The sequence below is a fragment of the Lepidothrix coronata genome, unplaced genomic scaffold, assembly GCF_001604755.1.
Source record: "Lepidothrix coronata isolate B3197 unplaced genomic scaffold, Lepidothrix_coronata-1.0 Scaffold46, whole genome shotgun sequence".
Taxonomy (NCBI): domain Eukaryota; kingdom Metazoa; phylum Chordata; class Aves; order Passeriformes; family Pipridae; genus Lepidothrix; species Lepidothrix coronata.
The window spans coordinates 3,841,966-3,863,281 of NW_016690226.1; the positions used below are offsets into that span (position 1 = coordinate 3,841,966).

At 42.4% G+C, this 21,316-nt stretch overlaps 1 long non-coding RNA gene across 1 annotated transcript in view; it reads left to right on the top strand.

Moving 5' to 3' along the window:
* Positions 1 to 20,913, top strand: part of LOC108497302 — a 42,400-nt gene extending 21,487 nt beyond the window's left edge. Inside the window, exon 3 of the long non-coding RNA XR_001874749.1 lies at positions 19,870 to 20,913. This is a non-coding gene — a long non-coding RNA (uncharacterized LOC108497302). The remainder of the gene's footprint in view (positions 1 to 19,869) is intronic.
* The last annotated feature ends 403 nt before the right edge of the window (positions 20,914 to 21,316 follow it).

Below are 21,316 nucleotides of genomic sequence, written 5' to 3' on the forward strand. Positions count from 1 at the left end.
GGAGATTTTTAAACGCAGATTGGACGTGGCACTGAGTGCCATGATCTAGTAAATGGACTGGATTTGGACCAAGGGTTGGACTCGATGATCTCGGAGGTCTTTTCCAACCCAATCGATTCTATGATTCTATGATATATAACTGGATTTACACTAGCTTGATATAAAATGGGTTTTAGAAAGATTTCTTGTACATAATGCTATTGGATATCAAAAAGAGGAAGGAAATATGGTAAGGGGTCTTTTACTGAGAGGTGCAGTAAGTTAGAAAGCCTTCTAAAAATGCTCAGAACTTCTAAAAATGCTCAGGCTGTGGAAGAGAGAAGAAAATTAGTGTAAACCTAGGAAGGAGATGGCTCAGTGCAAGATAGGAAGGAAACAATTTATTGTAGATAACTTAACTAAATGTGGAAACAGTTTCAAAACAGCTTTGGAAGAAGACTGAAAGATATTTATGATGAACATATTTATCTAGGGTGCTTGTTGCTTGCCTCAAATCTGTTTCAGCCCCCGAGGAGCAACCTCTATTGGTTTACCAGCAACAGAAGGCAATTGCTACCTCTGAGTGCTGGTGAGGATTAGGAAGTCAAGTGGGAACAGACAATACTCTGTTTTTGGCTCCAAAAGACCCTCTCAGGCATCTGAGTCTTATATCTAGCACATTTTCTTCTGCCCCTGAGCCCCCCACCCTGACTACCTCCCATCCTCTGGCTGCTGAGCTCCATTGCTCCCATGCAAAGCTGCAGCCCATTTAAATCAATTCTGACACCTAACACCTCTCTGTTTTCTCAGCCTGCCTGCCCCAAATATTTCCCTCCAGTCTTGACAGAACGGGTATTCACAGGGCAGCTCCTGAATAACAAGTTTCCATTTTTGAGACAGTTGTATGGGGAGCTTTGTGGTGTGGCAGCTGGCCAACGGGTGATCATTTAGCTGGGGTAGCTCACTACTGGGTAGTTAATTTGACATGCAAAACAGAGTGGTTAGGCTCTCTGCAAAGCCCAGTCAGACACTTCTGGGTTCCCAGTATTAAATTATGCATGATGTGCAATGCCAAAATATCAGCCCTTGCGTGCAAACCTTGCCTTCAGCAAGGTTCATCAGTCCAGCAGTGGCTCATTCATTCCAACACAATCAATTTTCTCCAGCGGTCATTGGGATCATTATCTGCTTTACAGAGAGATGTGAGTTGCACTAAGCTGTTCACAACCTCTGCATCACTAAGCCGGGAAAAATAAAAAGGTGAAGACATAGTGGTGACAAATAGTGGTGACGAACCCATAAATATAGGGACGGGAAGAGAAGGTCCTTTCTCAGTGGTAACAGCCTGGGACACTGAATTCACCCCTCTTCCAGGAAATATATCAAGTGTAGAAATGAGAGTATGGTTGCAGAGATGGCTTCCCACTTTACACATGCACTTTCTCCATCTCATTTAGGGCTTGGACTGAATAATCGTTATCACCATATGATAGCTATCAGGGACTAGCTGACACATTATAAAAGCCTAATGTAGCCAATACGCATTAGATTCTTAGCCAGCACCTGAATTGTTTGCCAGAACACTTTTGAGATAGACTGTTCTTGTGGTATTTGTATCACTGGCAAGAGCCAGAAATAGAGAAAATCTGGAAAACATTTCTCAGGGAAAGAAAAAAAAATAAGTCTGTGAAGTGTTGTGGCGTCTAAGATGGTATGGAAACTCTCATTCCTTATTCAAATGGCTGTGGAACTTGGGAGTCTTTTGGGCCCTCAGACCAGTATTTCACACTTTCTGATCATGTTAGCTGTTGTAGTTGATCAGTCCTTTATTTTTCCCACAATTTTTTGACCACTTCTCTCTCCCAAAGCCTGTGCTTCGACATTGCTATTCCTCTAACTAACAAAACAAGATAATTGTGCCTACTGAACTCAGACACTTGAAAATCAGGGAAAAAATATTTAGACTATTAATAAAAAATGTATTCTTCTATTTCATGTGGCATTGGTCTTTCCTGTCTCATGCTGTCTCCAAATGCATGCAGCATCCTGAGGTCTCTAGGGAGCATTTGCTATCTGATCAGGCAGTTGTATATTACGATGACAACTGGAACATAAACCAAAATAGCCATAAAGGAAGCAGAATGGTCCCTATGGAATAGATTTTCATTGCCATTCATACGCATCTCTCACACAGAGCGAATTGTGCAAAGTGCTATAACATGACTACTAAAGCCCCAGAATGGCAAATGAAATAAAAACTCTCTATACGTAAACACAGTTGGAACCTGTAGCACCCATTCACCAGAAAAGTCTGATATCTTGAAATGTTTTTCACTCTGTTAAATGGATGATAAAATGTGGTTTTCCACTGCATCAGAAGCACTGAGACTTCCTAACTGACTTCTACCTGACATTTCTTACTGAGATGAAGTTTTTCAGCAGACTGAAACTGTAGCTGGTTTATAAAAAAATGAACTGGAATGTTTCCACAGCAAGGGCCAGTTCAGCTTTATCTGCAAGTCCCCAGGAGATGTGGCAGACCTCATGGGACCCTCTGTGTCCCCTGAATCCTTTGTGGGCAAGGATTGAGTTGAACTTCCTCTTACTGTTGTTCTACCATAATTCTCCCAGGCTTTTTCATTTTGGTGAAAAAATACTTGATTGATTTGAATTGCTCCTCTTACTCTTGGGAATACTTACATTTTCTCCTCTGCCTGGACAAAGAGAAACTTGCCAAACATCTCAAGCAAATTTTATGGGAAAGCTGTTGTAAAATCCCTTTAATCAGTTGTGTAGAAGTAAGTGTTTCTGTCATGTAAAAACCTGTGGTCAGATAACTTTCAATGAGAAATGTGAGCCTGACATGCCTTTGAGTTATGCTTCATAAAAAGTGAGTTGAATATATTTTATCTTTATTGTTTTCTTTAATTTTTACTCACTTCATTAAAAATTTACAGTAGCAAATTATACCCTTATACCTTTTGTCTGGAAAATTCAATGGACCACTGGAGAGTTTATAAGATCATGCCTTCACAAACATGCAAAGAACTGGGAATGGAAGGAATTTCTAATCAGACTGCTAATAATGCCATGTGGAAGAATATAAGGAGGAAAGATGAAGGCAAATGTCAAGCCCAGGGGTAGGAGGATGCCAAGCAATAATGGTGGTGCATCCAAACAGAACATACACATATTTTGCTAGAAGAGTGTCAAGTGCCATGCTGAGAATTCCTATCACTTGGCTCCTCTTGATCCCACAAAACACACACAGTTCAGCCACAAGGTATCCAATGCTTTAGAATGTCATCTCCACAAAAAGTGATCCCTGAAGTTTCTATCCTCTGTCTCAGGGTTATGCAGCCACATTTATAATGGAGTTCATGCGAACAACTGGAGCAAAGCCTCATCTCTTTACATGTGGATGTATCCATGGCTCCTTGTACCCATTTTAGGACTTTATAATAATATTGTGATCATAACAGCATTAGTCTGAGGCCAGTGTTTCTTACCATTGCAGGCAGGCTCTGCTTTAGAACCATTCCTTTCTTCTTATCTCAGATATTTGAATGGTCACCTTCAGCTTCCTCCGTTCAATTCCACAGAGGATATCCCATACGTTTGGATCTTCCAACTGCTAGGAAGCCTCAATAGGACTGGATTTCCTGCAGGAGACAGTTAACACCTCTGGTTTGTAAGAGAGTTGTACCTGTAAGGTAAGCAAAGAGTGAGAAGGTGATATTAGAAAGAAACAACCTTCTCTGCACCTTGTTTAAACCTGTGGGAGGGAGTTGAGAGAGTCATCAGAGTGGACCTGACTTGTTCTGTAACATCTTCCTTTAAGATGTGAATTAAATGGCGGTGTTGATAGGAGTTGGGCTCTTGGCTTGCAGGAGAACTCTTTGTGCTACTGTGTCTTACCAGGCCTGCAAAAAAACCCCAATATTTCAGTGGTTGGAAAACCCAGGAGGAAAACTGAAGCTGCCTGTATCCTTAATGACTGCCCACAGCTGCCACGAGTCCCCTGCTGGGTGCTAAGTGACCACAGAAAAACACACCATGGTCACACCAAGTGGGAACTGAGAAGCTGAGGAGTGCTATGCTGACATGGCCCTTCCCCTGTGTGGCTGGAAGGCATTTGACACCTACCCTTAAAGCTTTTGTTCTAAGCAATCACCTTTCTGTAAGGTTGCTTTGTCACTGGCACATATGAGGGGACATGGTACCAAAGGGTATGCCTCTGTCGCCTTTTAATTCCCTGAAATGTCCGTAAGTTTGGCAGGTTATGGACTGTGGAGGTTAACAGAAGACTTGGTGTTCAAATAGCAGTGGAAGAGCTGTTTGTTTTCAGATGAAGTGTTCTTAATGAGAGATTTTTGGAGCTAGGTCTTCTTGGTGTTTCCTGTCTCTTCATGACCTACCACTTCGCTTTTCCTCATGATTAGTTTAATTTGAACATAAAGGTTTGGACCTTAACCTCCCATTCTGTAGGGAGTGGGGAGAAGACATGTATCTGAATAAAATGCCAGCAGTGGCTAATGCCATAAATCAGAGGGATTTTAGAATCTGATGACAAACTGAATTCCTGTCAGAAAAGAGCAGAGCTGACCCCTCCCAAACTGTCATCGAAGCCGGGTCATAAAAATCACAGCTGTCACCAAAGCATGCCAGGCCTCTGGGGGACATGCCATCCTGGGGACTCATCTGCTGCTTCCATGGCCAAATTCCAAGCCCTCAGGCACATTCCACTTGACATTTTGTCACATCTCTTGCTGGTGCATCTGTTCAGGGGCATTAACTCTTCCTAAATCACTTTATCCCTTTTTTCTCCTCAGGAAAAACAAGGTTATGGGAGACGAAGAGGTCTGAGCAGTGGTCTGTGTCACAAAACAGAGTCCAAATGTTTAAAAATTGGCAGTATCTGGAATAACTAATCCAGTAGGCAAGTTATTACAGCAATAGCATCAGAAATATAACTGGTGTTCACATAAACTTCAACAAATTATTTTAGCTGACATTTGTACATACAAAATTACAGGAAATCTTACAAGTTGTGCTCCTTTGAGCTTTGGCCACAGACAGAAATCTGTGTCAAAAGGAGATGGATGAGCATGAAGTCAGACCAGGATGACAATGGTTGACCTGAGATGACTGTACACTCAGCAGAGGCATGTAAAAGTAAAGATATTGAGGCACCTTTCCCAAACCAGTTGATGGGATCCAAGTTCTAAGATGCCTCTGTGTGCATGAATGAAAGTTTCTATATTCCACTTGTGTATGGGATAATAACCAAACAAAGGCTTTAAAATTCACAGCTACAACTTGTCCAACAGGGATAGCAGCAGAGAGGCTGTGTCTCCAGACATCAGAGAGGCTGTAAAGTACTGAAGAGTCACTGTTGTTTCAGAATCACAAAATTTGAATTCATGTGGGCTGAAGGTCTAACTGATTTCACTAAGGATGGGAAATGACAGCCATCTGGCCTAGAAGAACTTGGGGAGTATTTGCTGGACTTCTCATGTTACTAGTGACAAAACTTCTAAGAGTTTCTAAAAATAATAGGTGCTAATTTCTTTACATGCAGTGTCCTGCATCCGGGATGAGATAGTTCAGTATCAACTTTTATGCTGGACAAGGAGTTAATAAATAACCTAAAGGTCAGTGGTAGCCTCAATCACCAGTGGTGGCAAAAGTGTATTTGTCACATGCAAACAGCATTGCATGAAATAGTAACTTAATTTAAATTAAAACTCTAAAGGCCATTTCCCATGCTCATAAGTATTTCAGAATGGAAAACTTTTAAAAGCCCAGTGAAGCCTAGGACCCCTTTGTGGAACCCCTACAGATGAACGCTCACAAGAAATCACCATGAGTATGTGTAAAATGTATTTTGTTGGATATGGATGGAAATATAGATGAATGGAAATCACCCTGGTTAAAAGGCTACCTGAAAGTAGTGTTTGAATGACAGTCTGTCAGATAACACAATAGAGAAAGAGAAAGCAGCAGGTAGTTAATATAATTTATAAATTAAAAATACATGTATGAGGAGTCAAAATAATGCTGTTTTAAAAATAAAAGTGACCAATGTGGTTTCAAAGAGAACATTTAAAAGTATATTAGGAACAAAAAACCAAACCAAACCACCACCACCACCACAACAACAACAAAACCACCAACAAAAAAACCAACACTCAAGAAACCTCCCAAAGCGTTGCTTGAATACAGGCCTCTTTAACAGCAAAACTTTAAAGGCACAAGTGTTCAGTTCACATTATATTCCAGTTATACAAACAAAATAAAGCAGTGTGGTGCGGTTTATTATATATGATATTAAATAAAAAGTTTGCAGTCTGTAGCAACATAAGGTGTGAGACAGAAGCTACTTAAATTAAAGAACGGTTTTTTGAAGTAGTGAAGGGAACATCCTGAATCATACTCTTTTCACAAATCTTGTGAATCTCAAAAATTTTGAACTTTTGAAGGATTCTTTTGTTCTGGGGTTTAACAAAGGATAGAGGCCCAAGAAAATTTTGGTTTGCAGATGCCCGTTTAGTTTCCAGCATGAGAGCCCACAGTTTGTAAATCAACTGCTCAGACAAAGTCACAGGCATTGAAGTTCTCAGTGAAAAAAATTATCTCCCTTTGCCCTCAGAATTCTGAAAACCCCTTCGGTTCTGTATAACTCTCTAAACAAGCAACAGCTGAAAGCAAATACAGCTTGTCCAGTTTTCCTCTAGTTCCTTGCAGGTACCAGGAGGGTGTTTCTCTTTGATGTTCTGCTGACCAGACATATTCTGGTGTGCTTTCAGGCTCTTGGGGAAAGACGTAACGTTTGTTTTCTTGCTTTGCTTTTTCCTGAGGGCTGGGAAATTGTCAAAAGTTGAAGATAGCTCTGTGATTGGGAGCTGGTTGTGCTCCAAAGCACTTCTACTGTAGATGCCTGAGGATGAGACCCTGTGCCACTTTGTTCAGGGACATAATCTCTGATTTACTTGAGGCGAATACAAGGGTTCCTCAAGGTCACACTGGCATAGTCTTGAAGGTAGTTTCACCTTCTTCTGCAGTACAAAATGCACTTTGTTTGCAGGGCTGTCAGTTGTTTTCGTGGAGGGTTTCCCTGCTCCTGCTGGGATGTGGGCACAGAGGTTGTCAGAGGCTTTTGCCTTGCCTTCTCCTTGGCTTTGGTCAGGCTTCAGTCTTAGTCTTGGAATTTAATGTGAAATTATCTGGGCAACATGTGATACAAGTTGGTCATCCCTGTGAATCTCTGAAAATACTTCCAAGAATAATTTGAGAAGGTTCTGAACAATTACTATAATTAAACATTTTAAGGTTCACAGACCAGGTACATTTTCGAAAAGACCTTAAAAGAGACTTGCTGAAGAGCACTCTGAGGTATTCCTATTGGTATTTCATGGGTCCTGGAAGAGCGAGACACTTCCAGATGCAACTGGGAAAAAAGCTAGCTGTTTTTCCTGTTTTCAAGAGGATAAATTTGGTTGCTCAAGCAAACATAGGCACATTAAGCTGGCATCAATCCCAGGGAAAACTATAGAAAGACACATAGGAGACATGACTGGTAAAGAATTAAAGGATACCGATGCAATTAAATACCATTGGTGTAATAATATGGAGAGCAGATCCTGTTGGAAAAAAAATAAGATCTCTTTTTAGGCAGTGGTTACAAAGTGACTGATAAAAGTATGTTCGCTGAGCAAAGCACTTGATTTTGTGCAATGACTTTCTGATGTAAGTTTCAGCTTTTACAAATGTCTATACTGTCCTTTTGATAAAGAATCTTCCTCTGAAAAGATGGATTTTTTTAAAATTTCTTTTCTTTCTTTTTTTTTTTTTTTAATGGGAGTTTGTTTTATACAGGATTTTTCCCTTTTGGAGAATCAAAACCATATGTTTCAGTTTGGGTGTATATTGAAATGTTTCAGTTTGGGTGTATATTGAAATGTTTCAGTTTGGGTGTATCTTGAAATATTCAGTTTGCTAAATGGAGGCAAAGCCCAGTCACAGGTCTTGTCTGAAATCCCATTCTTTGTGAGGAAAACATGAGGACTCTCAGTGCTTAGCTGGACAATTTCAAGTTTATCAATTTGCAACCAAATCATGCAGATGGTGGATTTATTTAGCAGGTCTCTAGAGTCAGAACAGCAAATCTAAAGAGGGAATCAACAGCTTTGAAAGATCAAGACCTCTGAAGCTGGAGCTAGACCAATCTATACCAAACGGAGAGAGGAAAGACAAGGCTTACTAGACATTTTCCACAGTAGCACCTTATCTGCTAAACCTGATGTTGCAAAAGTCTCCTTTAAAACAGCTGGTTCAGGCAATCAGTGCAAAGTGAGACTAGGTGCAGTACTGCTATGAGTTCTGACAGCAGTGTGCAGTGCTTCTGAGGATTTATAACATCCTCTTTGCTTGGACCACAGCTTGGTATTGTTTCAGGCAGCCTCCACCCTGCATTGTTCTGGAGGTCTCACCCCTGGCAACACATGCTGTGTGGTGGATGGGTTAGAGCACTACAGTCCAACATAGCACAGTGGAAGGAGATCAGTTCTGTTACCCCTCTACATTAGCTTGAAGTTTGGGCTTTAATTCTTTATGTTTCCTTACTTTCAAAGGGAAACAGAGAGCATAAGGATCCTTGTTCCTCTTCCTCCCCATTCCTCTCCTTGTTGCCTCTGTGGCTTTCTCAGTCAACTCACTATCCTCAGCAACCCTCAGCGGTTGTTCCTCCCCCGTAAGGTTCCTTCTTCCCAGACTGTCCTTCCTCTTTTTTTCTCTTTCTTTTGTCCCTTTCATTTTCCTTCCTAGTCACCCAGCTCTTGTCTCCAGCCTTTCTACCTGAGACTCCCCAATGGCAGGTTTCCACATTCCTCATCCTTGCTCCTGCTAGCTGCTGAGTTTCAACCTCTCGAAAACAGTCTCTTCTCTCCCATATCCTTAAACCTGTTCCATCTGGAAGCTGGTAGTGACACAGCTGCAGTGGCAGAAGGGACGGCTAGTGAACTAGCCCACTCCCATGGCTGCCGCTGCAGCCTCACAACTGTTACTCTGCTCCCCAGCTTCCAGGTTAAAGTGTGTTCTTTTTCTTTTTTGGGGACAGTTGTAGGGTTATTTTGAATTTTGCATAACTTGCAATTCATTAGTTATTCCTGAACTGCTCTAATCTAAAAGGAAAGATCAAATGCAAATGTGTTGATCCTGGATTTGCTGCTTTTATCCTTCAAAAGAAATTTAAGAAGTCACATGCATATGGCAATGAAGAACCACCACAGAAAAGGATAGCATGTTACATAGTAAATATTGACAGATATGCAGCAGATATCTGTCCCACTCCTTTCTTTTGCTCTCTCTCTTCCTTTCTTCATTCTTCTATCTCAGCAGCCAGCCCTGCTTTTGCTTTCTTCCATCTGGCAGCTCTCAGAATAATCTCACCCACCTGTTAAATGAGAGAACGTCAAGTTAAATTTACAGCAGGGCCTGGAAACAGGATGCTACAGAAAAGTATTTTAATTAAAATCCTTTAATTGAACGCATGCTTCCTTGTGAAAAGGGAGCTGCCAAGAAGGGCCTGATGTCACCACCTCTACCCCCATTTGCCACAAAAGGAGAGCAATTGAAACCAGCTCTCAAGGTGGAAAGAGGAAAGGGCATTTCCAGGGAATTTTCCAGGGTCACCCTTGTAAAACTCTTAGATGGTTCATGGGAGGTTTGCCCCCTTACCAGAATCAGAGCTGAAGGTGCTGCAACAGCTGTGCTGCTTCTGTCAGGCACTTTCCAGAGTAACAGGCTGCCATGTGTGTATAAGGATGAACCAATATCTATGTGAAGCCTGAACTCTGTATAGAAACACGACAAATATAAGGCCTGTCACTGACGTGGAGATCACCATCGCACAAACTCTCCTGGGAAGACGTCACGCTCTGCTTTGCTAGGCAGTCAAGTGGGATTTTAAGACCTGTTTTGTTGCAGTTGCTGGAACAGAGAGCAACAGATTGATATGGAAAGGAAAATGGCAAGACATGTCAAGAGACAAATGTCTGGGTTCCCATTCGGAGAGTCTGGATGACCACACCTGGTGCAACTGTTCAGTAACTCTGGACACAGCCTGCGGAGAGAGGAATAAAAGACTGGGTATGTCCAAAAAACCAAAGGTAGGAGGCAAAAGGAAGTATCTGGGGAGAAGAGGGAATTAGCAAGTGCTGTAGAACTGCGTCACTGCAATGTAACTCTAGCTCTTCTAAATACTATGCAAATCCATCGACACTATATACTTCCTGTAAGCATGAAACCTCTGACTTTTCTTTCCTTGTTAACTGTTATGAAAAGAGAGTTACAGAGAATAAAATGCACAGTACCTGCCTCTATCTAAAGGCATAGTAATACTACTAACAATCCATGACATTTTGCAATATTTACAGGATTTTCCGTTAAGTTGCCCACAACACGTGGAGGGGAAGTTTGGCACCACCGCATTCCTGCACCTCCAGAATGGTAAAGGTCACTTCCTGTGAGCCTCTGGTCACAGAGCAGAAAAGTTCCCGGCACCCTCAGGTGTTAGCCAGCCCTCCTTTCTTGACAACAGAGAATCCTTTCATAAAACACATTTATTTTACATTTTGATATTTTAATGCTTCATTGGCCTATTTAGAAATTGGAAAATCTTACATCCCCTCTCGAGAAATCTGGCAGGCATGTTTGGCTCATACTGGGAAAGCAAAACCACTGGCAAACCCTCTAGCCTTTGCTAAAATTCAAAAAGGACAGTCCAAGTGTTAAAGGCATTTGGAACACCCTTTGGGAATGCTGGGGTGTTCATGCTTGAGTGCATGAAAGAATGAAGACTTAAGAAAGGGTAAATTTTTTTACACAGCAAATTCTGGGGTGTAAGGATGACTTTCAGACAAACAGTATAGCTCCCCAAAACAGTATATAGGTCAGGGTTTTAGGGTAATGGAGAATAGAGAAGCCAAGCCTCTTGTCCAAAGCTTTTTGAGTCTCACATACTTACTTAGCAGCAATTCTGAGAAAGTGTTGTTGAGTGCAGTAAGAGTTTGCACACCAGGAGCCATATTTGTCTGTTCTTCAGCAGCTCACATCACCAAATGCGCTCTGGAAAATACTTGAGCATCGCTTTGGAGATGAGGAGCAGAGCTGATGGACCAGGAGTGCAGAGCCAAAGCTGCAGATGTGGGTAGTCTGAGAGTAGGAACAGCGGTTGGTGAGAAGCTCTTAAGACAACTTGTAAAAGAACTCATGACAGTACAGATTACTCCACCAGACAGAGCTCTAAATGGATATTTGTATACACATAACATCTTATGCAACACAAGATAATGGCAATGTCCCATAGATACTTACCATGCATTTTAAAGAAACACCTAGTGAAAATGCTCCACTGTTGAAGAACAATTCTAGTCTTGAAATAGCACAGAAAAATGGAGAAATGTCCTTGATAAACTGAAAGTTTCCATGACAACATTACTTTATAGCTGTATTAACCACAGTGTGCTACAAAAATTATTAAATGAGCTTGGAATTAGGGTTCAGATTCTCAGCTGATGAGACATTTCTGTAGTTTGAAAAATCTGCATTTTGTTTTCTGCTAAAAAATCTCAGGAGTTTGCAGGCATACAATGAAAAATAATAAGATTCTGCCTAAAATCCTTTAAGGAATCTACAGCATCACGAGTCTTCAGGCATTCACTTAATTTGGACCATATGAACCTCGTGAGTCATTTTCAATCAATCAGAAGGTAACTGCTCAAGAGCAAGAGACAGCAAAATATAGCTAGTGCCATACTACAAGCCTCGCACAGCATACACACAGAGTGCCAGGAATATCCTGCGCTGCCCAGTTGTTATCAGGCTGTTAAGCTGATATATAAAAGAGTGAGAAGTGTTGTCACTTGCAGCTAGGATCAACAAGGCTGACTGAGCACCAGAGCAGTGACTGTAGGTAGGAGAGTCAGTATTATTTTAAAGGAAGTTTTAAAAATGGAATAGAAGATGGGAAAGAAAGGAAAAATCTGAGGTTCAGAGAGAGCAAGGCTGAAGGGAATGTCCCTGCAGCCATTCAGTCTTTCCCTAAAGTTCATGGTGGGGAAAGGCTAAATGTGGCCAGTCACAGAGACTGTATTAGACCATATACAGTTTCAGTGAAGCAAGCACTGTTTAAGGAACTGTCTGCAAGGGGAGGTGAGTTAAGTCAATGCATGCTTGTTTTGGGTCTCCTGCTAAAGTTCAACCCAGTGCTGCAGTTGACCCAGAAAAGTGGGGGAATGGCAATGAATGGGCTTCCAGTAGGTAGAGGCTTGCAAGAGACAAGCCCTGACAGCATGTGGTGATGCCATCTGGCTGCCTTTCTGTGGCTTTTGGCAGACTCAGTAATTGCAGGCAGCATCTGAGGAAGTCATGGCAACTGAGCTTGCCATTCACTTCTCAAAGCTGTCACTCCAAGTTGGGTGTGAGGCCAAGCGGTGTGGCCAGAGCCCTGTGTGGGTGTGAGAAGCTGGCCCTGTCTTTTGTCAGCCTACATCTGCTCTCTGGGGACACAGCTCCAGTTTCTGATGCTGCCAGGTTGGTATGCCTCACTGCTCCACTGACCGGTTTTAAGGAAAATGTTAATCACATTTAGTTTGTATTAGTTACAAAGAAAAGACTATGAAGTCCAAACTACTCAGGTCAGTAGCATTGTTACTGGCATATTCCCGAGCTTAAAGCATGTCTGAGTCACCACCCTCAGATAAATGAGTGTAATATTTCTGCTGAGGGAGCTTTGCATTTTGCAAATATTAAGGTTTTAATGGAAGAACCCATCTAGTGTGAGTGCATCTCTGTGGATACCACATTGTCAAACATGGACTGAAAAACCAGAGATCTGAGTACTCCAGAAGACCCTGGAGAGGCCCTGGGAGTCACCCACATTGTGACACCACACCCACATTGTGACACCATTGGAGGGCTCATTTGAAGATGAAAGTCTCCAGGTTGCACTCAGCTGCAGCCGGATCTGTGCCCACTGCTAGAAGATATCAAAATGCCAAACACTTTGGGGTGCTTGAAGTCTGGAGAGTGCACGAGTACTTTTCGTTGCTTAGCTGTTGCTTATCCTTCTCCCAGAACCGGATGCAAACTCCAGAGGTGTGCGCTGGACCCAACAGCGCACTGCAGCTGTAACCACCCATCATTCTGCCTGTCCAGGATCATGTCCTGGAGGGACTAATTTTAGAAACCTAATAATGTAAGAGAGAATCCCAGGTGTTGTTCACATGAAAGGTTTTACTCTTTCCCTAGTAAAAGAGACACAGAATGTAATGGAATTTTGGTCACATACTGTAAGTTACCAGGTTACTTTGGTAACCAGCTGTCTACACCTGAGCTGTGTCACTGGGTCCTGGGAATATCTTCAGTTTTTCTTTGCTTTCGACAGGCTATGGAGAGCTGGGTTCTTCCAATCCCATCAATGCCCTCAGCGACTCTTTTTTCAAGTTGCCTGTGTGCTCTGCCAAGTTACTCACTCCTTCACAATCGTGGTCAATAGTAGGGAAGCAGCACGAGCCAGGGTGGGTTAAGTCTACAACTGAGCCTGAAAAATCCCAAGTCCTAGACTTACGGCATTCTCAACCAGTTCATTCCACCTCTGTGCTTCTCTTAGCTGAGCCTTACACCAACAGCCCCAAAGAAAGGCAAGAACAGTGATTCAGAAGTGCTGAATAACTCCCAGGGACTGCAATGCATCCTACACCACCAACACTCCCATTTGTTGCAGTTTGTCATAGTCAGCTGATGAATAAACCCCACCCTATGACAAGCAGTCAAGTGGGAAGGGCAGCAAAAAAGTCCTCCCCACTTGTAGTAGAGTGGTGCTCCATTAAGGCTTGATGTGCTCCAGAAAATGCACTCAAACTGGTATTTCTGGGAACAGATCCTCACCCTTCCCAGGAAGCCCATTATGTGAACCCTGCCCCAAAACACTGCTAAAACTTTTCTGCCTTGAGTTATGCAGTGAGTTGGTTGAGCCCACAGCTAGCCAAAGGAAGGGAAGATGTCCCACCCCAAGTACTACTAATCCAAGAACCAATATCACCCCTTCTCCGAATACCTCTTGCACTGGCGTTGGTTTAAGTATTGTGTAATTAAACATGATCTTCAATGCTTTCACTTATTTCTTTCTTCTTCTTTTTAGTGGCTAAAGGGACATCTTCCCAACTCCTGATTTACATATTGTTGTTTCAAGTTCAAAATATAGCTGTCAGTCCTTCATAAAACATGTGCTCCATTTCCTGCTCTTCCCCTCCCTGGAGAGGGGAGAGTTGTTGTTTGTCTCTCTGCTTTCTCCCCTCTCCCACTGCATCCCTACCAACCCCTCCAAGGCTTTTCCCTCACCTTTCTCACAATTTCCCTTAATGTTGGTCACCCCTCCTCTCCTCTGCAGCCCTTTGCTATTCACATCCTCACTCCGGAACACTCTCTTCTTGCTGTGCCTCACACTTCTCTGTGCTCCGCCAAACTCACCCACGTCACTGCATTGGTTTTGGCCTCTTTCCTCCTGCACCCTGGACCCTCTTGTGTGTCCCCAAGCTGTGACTTTAGCTAAATACAGGTCCCCATGTTGCCCTCACTCCCCGCTCCTGCTCCTCGGCTCCCCCTAAGTCCCTGCCTGGAATTCTAAGAAGCTTCCCCTTCCCTCTGTCTTTCAAGGCTCTTTCTCCTCTAGTTAGAAGTGACCTGCCTGCCTCTTAGATGCTTTCAATTCCAGGAGCATCCAGCTGATGGAAGACTATTGACATCTTGGCTGAGGACTGTCTCAATCCAAATTTACTGGGAATGACTGCTGTGTTGGTCTCTGATAGAGAATGTTGGAAGATGGAGCAGTTTTGGTTACTGTTGATTTGTGTCAGCAGATCCTAAGGGAAAAATATTGGATAATTCAAGACTCATTAGACATGGTCCTCTCTCTTGTTCTTTTCTTTGGCTCCCTGCTTTCCCAGGAAGGTTGTTCAGTCTGTTGTCCCCTTCTCAGTGACTTTTGTTTTTCTTTTTTCTTACTATTGTTTTCTCCTTGGTGTTCAAATAATTGTGAGGGTAAATTAATTAAATTGAAAACAAAAGAAAAATAATAAGTCTCAAAAAACACCCTGAAGACAATGTCCAATCACAATTATAGAAAAAGCTGATCGTGCTGTGACTGTACAAGTCTTGAAGAAAAACTCAAAAACAAACTGCATATGAAACTGCAAATAGGGCAGAGGGGGCAGCAAAAGGAAAATGCATGACAAATCCACATGAAGTGTCCCAGACAGCTTTTGTCTGCACAGAAATGTTTTTATGGGATTCTCTGCAGAAAAAGGAACAAAAAAATTAAGGAGTTGGGTTCAAAAGATCAAGTTGCATTTTCATTGATCTCAGACTTGTAAGAGCTGCCTCATCAATCACAGTTGCTCAAAAATTCCTATTAATGGCCTCAAGTGCTGGGGCGGCCCATATGGTTCATCTTTGTAGCATTTGGGCAACTCCCTGGGAGCAGTATGAGATCTGTCAGTGTCAGAGCCAGACATTCTGTGCTCATCCCTACATTCCTGCAAGCAGTGTAAGGAGAATAACATCACTACAAGACTGAGAAGTGCCATCTGATTCAGGATACAAGTAGCAGTAGAGAATGAGAAAAGAATAAAACCCAAATAATTTGGCTTTCAGAGACACTGTCGACAACTGCAAACCTGGGTAAAAGTCCCAGTGTGTAGTCTAGGAGATGTATGGGACAGCTTCCAGCCAAGGTGCTGCATGGCACTGCACAGAAATAAACACCTGTTTGCTCTTACAGAGCTGAGAGCATGGTTGGTGGAGGCTTTCAGACTGGAAAAGAAAATTAAGAGGAGTATCCCCTAATACTATGCTGGATGATGTGATTAACACCATGGTGGGCTGGAAGCCTTGTCAGGTACAGCTTGAGCTTGTCTTGTCCTGAGCAACAAAGTCAGCATGGTGTTAGAGCACTGAATGGTAACGTTTAGACAGAGCTCTGATGCTGTGCAGGCAGGAGCTGTGCTCCTCACCACTGATTCATGCCCATGGGAGCCAGATGTGCTTCAACTGAGCTGAAGACTTTAGCTGCTGGCTTTGGCATTGGACATTCACAGTAGTATGGACAGATGTTCTTGATGATGGCCTCTTCCCTCCTGCACCCTGGACTCTCTTGTGTATTTCCAAGCTGTGACTTTAACAGGTCCCCATGTCACCCTCACTCCTGCCCCTGCTCCTCAGGCTCTCCCTATTTCCCTGCCTGGATTTTTAAGAAGCTGCATCTTGATGATGAGCATGTTTCCCACATTCCAGAGGATTATCCCATCTAGCCAAACTGACTTCATGTCCTTAATGCCATTCCTTGGAGACAATTCAGATCCAGAGCCAAAATTCAACAAATCTTCTCTCTAATGGGTATAATTTTTCCTTTGTAGTAATTTCTCTTTCTTTCTCACATTGGGAAAATTGTCACGAAGACACATTTTTGAAATGGATCTTCAACTCAAGTTGACATTGGACTTAATTAGCAACAAAATAACTCAGAAATGTACACTGAAAATAATTGTGCTGCAGCCTGACTTCGGTAAGAGTTAAAGCATTCACTTCACCACTGTTGTCCCAAAAGCTGAGCTGAGTTTTCAGAGACATGGAACACCTCTCCTGTGAGGAAACATTGAGAGTTGAAGTTCTTGGTCCTGGAGAAGAGAAGACTCCAGGGAGACCTTGTAGCAGCCTTCCAGTACCTGAAGGAGGACGGACTTTTTCGTAGGATCTGCTGCGATATTACAAGAGGTAATGGTTTTGAACTGAAAGAAAGTAGATATAGACTAGATAAGGAAGAAATTTTTCACAGTGAGGGTGGTGAGATACTGAAAGAGGTTGCCCAGAGCGTTGGTGGATGCCCCTTCCATGTAAATATTCGAGGTCAGGTTGGACAGGACTGAGCAACCTGATCCAGTGGAAGATGTCCCTGCTTATCACATGTGGTTTGACCACATGACCTTTAAAAGTCCCTTCCAAGCCCAACCATTCTATCATTCTATGGTAAGTATAGTTGGACAGTTTTTGGAATCTGAAATAAACAGCAGGGACCAGCAGATTGTTGCTTTCACAGGTAAGCTTTTAATGCGAGCCATGACTGTTAACATATTTGTGCACCACTCTGCTCTTATTGAAATGGAATGAAGCTGCATCAAGTGAAATTCAGATTGGACATTAGGAAAAGGTTCTTCACTGACAAGGTGGTCAGTCACTAGAAGAGGCTCCCCAGGAAAGTGATCACAGCATCAAGCCTCTAAAAGGGGCATCTGGATGATGCTCTCAGTCATATGGTTTAGTTTTAGGTATTTCTGAGAAGAGCAGGGAATTGGAATCAATGATCTTTATTGGCTCCTTTTAAGTTGAAATATTCTATGGTTCTGAGCTGTGGCAGAGCAAGTAGGAGCTATCAATATGCTCAGGAAATCCTTTGAATTTGCAGGGTCTTACTGTAGAGAAATCTGCTGGGAAGAATAATATTCACAATCCCTACTCCCCTCATGCTCTTGATTTACCCTGGAAGGGGTTAAAATTTATTTAGAAAGGGAAATACCTGTAACTAAGCGAGGCCAATGCAGTGTCAGAGTGATAATTTCTTCTTCAGGTAGGCTGAGAGTTACATGGTATGCAAAGCTTAGGGCTTTCTCACACGGTGCCAGGGCTGAACAAAGGACCCCCTTCTGAGGTCTGAGCACAGACAGTATGAGTAAGGCCAGGAGAAAAATCATTTGTCCCAGAAGCCATAGAGCTGACATGGCAACAGTGTCAGCCCTCCCTCTTTAGAGACCCAGCCTGCCACAATGAAGTGCTTGCAAGCAAGATTAAAGTTAAACTTTGTTGGACTGAGGTCTGCCATGTCTTATGTGTGCAGGGACCTGCACACTCATCCTTTGTATGGACATACACACATGCACACGCAATCCCTCTACAACCAAGCTATTTACAAGCAACAATGCTGAATTTCAATGCACATTCTCTATTTCGCACATTTTCACCCAGCCTCCTTTTTCTCAAATTCTTATACATCAAATTTTTGAGGGACCAAAAAGGTTGCCTGCATTTTCTGGATGTTTTTTCTTGCTAGTTCTACAAAGTTTCTCTCTTTCTAGCTTCAATAAACCACTCTAATTATTTTCTCTTGGCCAGTTTGATCCTGCTTTGTGGTCATAGGAGCAAGAAAACTTCTTCGGGTGGCTGCCTCAGTATCCCGGCAAGATGCCATAGTCTGTGAGTTGAGAAATGGTGACCTCATGAATCGGGGAAGGGAAAAGAGGAGGCGAGACTGAATTTTTGGTTTTCTACATTTAAATCCCATCAGGCTTTGTGTTTTCATTTCAAATTCTTTCCAAAATACTGTATCTATTTTCCTTCAAGATAGTATGACTGAAATGACTTTACGCTTTGCCTCTAATGATTATTTTTTTAAATCCAAAGAAATTATTTCTTTTCAAAAGGATTTAAAACTTATCCAATAAAAAGCACCCAGAAACAAAGAAAAAAAATGGGAAGATGCTGGTGCTGTGGAAACCAGCAAGTCACAAAAGAGTTAAAGTTCCTTATACCTGGCCAAGTTAAATAAGACCTAGAGGGACACATGGTTCCCCCTCAGCACTCCCTGAACTCTGGGGTGTGGGCTTTTGAAATGCCTGGGAGGCTAAATTGGCCCCCATTGTGTCTTGTTTAATTTGGCTGCTTGAAGTACTCTTTTTTTTTTTTTTTTAATTTGGCTCTTCCTGCAGCTCTCACACCTTCCTTTAACGTAAATGTCCTTTACATTTACAACCTGCCTTTTCCCCAGCCCTCCATACCACATTGTTTGAGCAACTGCCTCTTTTTCTCTGTGCACCTACACACAGCTGCTGGCACAGCACTGTATTTATCTGCACACAGAGGGAGAGTAAAACCAAATTGAAGAACACTGTCGGCACAAGCACTGTGTTCCCAGAGTGCACTTTTCAGCTCCGTGTGCTGGTAAGGAGCCAGCAATCCTGCCTCAGAGATTTCTGCTGGCCAGCAGCAGGACTGCTCTGGAACAGCACGCAATGGTGAAGTTTTCCTGCCTATTCGACCCACAGTCTTTGCAGCCTCAGCTGGAAACTCTTTCACCACCACCTGGCCATGGGTCAGTGATAAAATACTAAGCTTGGTCCCACTAAGCATTTCTGGATGATGTTGCAACAGCAATGGGAGAAATTCAGCTCAGAGTACCTATGCTTGGTGGTGTCAGTTATCACATAGCGTGCTCTTCTTCCCATTTGACTTAAATTTTGAAAGTATAAATCGAGGAATATGACCTTAAATACAGCACTAAATTGGCAAAGATGGGGACTTCGTTATTGCTTCTACCAGTGTTTACAGTTTTGCAGCAAATGGAGGAGAGATTGGTATTGGGTACAGATGTCCAAGGTCAAGTCCTTTGTTCAATTTAATTTCTGTAAAATGGGGCTACACTGTCTTGACCAGCAAGGGAGGTACAGGGATTCCATAGTTACTCTCTAGCTGCCTTGACCATGGAAAGCAGAGGATAAATTTTCAAGTACTGTCACAAAGAGGAGTTTATAGGAGGTTTGGGGTTTTTTTTTATTGGATATATAAAGCAGCAAAAAGTCTTTAAAGATTAATTAACATAACATAGAATTTAATAGAAATTTTGAAATTCTATTTTAGTGTTATATGCAAGTCTTTATTTAGACATAAATTCCCAACAAGTTTGCTGAAAAGCAGTCAACTCATTCTCACATTAAAGGAGATTAGTTTTAACTTGCGGCATTAGAAATGTGCTCACCTAAGAGTATGTACTTCTCTGAGTAGGCAAAGCCCCAAGTGGGTGAAGAAAATGCAGCTGCTGAGACCAGACCGGAAGGATTTGGGAGCACATCCACCCATGTCACCTCTGACTCTCTTCAGGGGCTGCTGGGTCAAGGACAACTTGTGTCTGAGGACAACACTGAGGACAGAACTTCTATTCTTTCCTCTGTACATCACCAAAATAGTCCCAGGAGAAAGACTCCATCTGCATTGACTCTTCAGGGATTGGACACCAGCAGCCAATAACACTTTTCTTTCCATTATTGCCGTGAAAAAAAAAGAAACCACCAAATCCTCCAAAAGGAAATCTGAAAAGGCACAATAAGAAGACAGTGAAGCCAGGAAATGGAAATGGACACTTTGGGATTGCTACAAGAAGCTCTGGTTCAGTGAGATTTGCTGTGCTGCTGCTTTGTTGGCCTAGGAGATACATTAGAAGACGATATTTAGAAATCATAAATAATCTCATTATATTGCATCTGGTAGCATTCTGGAAAACATGGATAAAAGCAGTGGAGAACTGAGTTACAGAAACCCCCAGCGGCACAACTGAGGCAACAGATGAGGGGAGAAAAAACCATAGATATTATGGATGGATGAACCCTGAGAATTTTTTAGGTTTGGATTCAAGCTCAACTGAAATTGAGATTGCCTGCTTGCCTTGTAGGGGCAACTCAGATGCTGCATATTGCTCCTTCTGTTGTAGAACTGAGGGTCTTAGAAATGGAAAATAGCACTGGGCATCTAGTTCACTGCCCACCCAGGACTGACCTGCAGGACTTTGCTGATCTTTAGGACTGCAACCCTGTTCTACAGCTAAATTAAAATTTTTATTTGGTATTCCCCTTGAATTTCCCATTTCTTATTCTATCTTCCATTCACAAATTGTAGATCACTGCTGAAAGTCAGTATCAAAGGGTGTCCAACTTCCCTGAACACAGGTCACATTGGTTTGTGTAAGGCTATGGCTGCATTTCTTATATATTGTTCCTTGATGCCAATACAACAAACACAGAATAGTCTGCCAGCTTAGAACTGAAAGTGGTGGACATCAAGAGAAATCTTCATGTGATCATGGCAGGCTCATACACTCACAAGGTGAATATGACCTGGATATTAGAAAGGAGAAGGCAAAGAACTAAGGCCATATGAGAGCTAAGCCTTGCTCCCCCTCTCTGCCTCTTTCACTTTGTACTATTTATAAGCCCGAGTTGACAGCTTGAACTATGGTCACGTTAGGCAGATATTTCCAGCCTTACATTTCTCCTATGACATTACAGAACCTCCCCACTATGTCCTGTGTGGTGGAAAAGACAGATTCCAGAATTATTTTGTTCCCCAGTTTGGATCTGTGCATGAGTAGACGTAAGACAGGAGCCAGGGTCTTCATTTTTTCAACAGAAACCAAGTATGATAAATCAAGGATTACTATTAAACAGGTTTTTAACTC